The sequence below is a fragment of the Lipotes vexillifer genome, unplaced genomic scaffold (assembly GCF_000442215.2).
Source record: "Lipotes vexillifer unplaced genomic scaffold, Lipotes_vexillifer_v1.1 scaffold798, whole genome shotgun sequence".
NCBI classification, from domain to species: domain Eukaryota; kingdom Metazoa; phylum Chordata; class Mammalia; order Artiodactyla; family Lipotidae; genus Lipotes; species Lipotes vexillifer.
The window spans coordinates 391,736-392,566 of NW_006791593.1; the positions used below are offsets into that span (position 1 = coordinate 391,736).

Sequence of the window (831 nt, forward strand, 5' to 3'; positions counted from 1 at the left end):
TTTTTTGCGTTACGCGGGCCTCTCACTGCTGTGGCCTCTCCCGTTGCAGAGCACAGGCTCCGGACGCGCAGGCCCAGCGGCCGTGGCTCACGGGCCCAGCCGCTCCGCAGCATGCGGGATCCTCCCGGACCGGGACATGAACCCGCCGCGTCCCCTGCATCGGCAGGCGGACTCGCAACCACTGCGTCACCAGGGAAAGCCCGGTGTATCTTTTTTAACCTTTTATTTTAACCAACACAGGTTGAAGGTGAGCCTAGAAGTTCATAAATAATTTTATGGGGTTGCTTTCTTGAGCTCTTCCCTGTTATCTCCCCAGTACTTTCTGGCTCCCTGGGTCTCCCATTTTCTGTCTGCCCACAAACTGCTTAACCTCCACAATTGTCATGTCGGGGCCAAACATTGTGAGAACAGAGAGAGAGAGAGAGAGGAATTTTTTTTGTTTTTGTTTTTTTTGGGTTTTTTTAACATCTTTATTGGAGTATAATTGCTTTACAATGGTGTGTTAGTTTCTGCTTTATAACAAAGTGAATCAGTTATACATATGCATATGTCCCCATATCTCTTCCCTCTTGCGTCTCCCTCCCTCCCACCCTCCCTATTTTGGCTGATGGCTCCTGTTGCTGCCACCACTGCCACCACAGAATTGCCTGGGGCCTGGGGCAAGAGAGAACTGAGGAAAAGGAAAGTGGGGTTCATCTACTCTCTCTGAGCTTTTGGAAGTTTCCTTTCCCATTCCTCAAGCCTGGCTTCTCCTGGGGCTCTCTCGTGTGCCCCACTTCTGGGGTTTGGGTGTGTTGAGTTCAAGGTGGTCTGTACTGGAGGGGAAGAGGT

General features: G+C 51.3%; 1 protein-coding gene across 1 annotated transcript in view; it reads left to right on the forward strand.

Moving 5' to 3' along the window:
• Positions 1-831, forward strand: part of LOC103079147 (serine/threonine-protein kinase ULK4-like) — a gene marked incomplete at its 5' end in the record, with an annotated part of 395,550 nt that overhangs the window by 389,564 nt on the left and 5,155 nt on the right. The gene's annotated exons all lie outside the window — the stretch shown is intronic.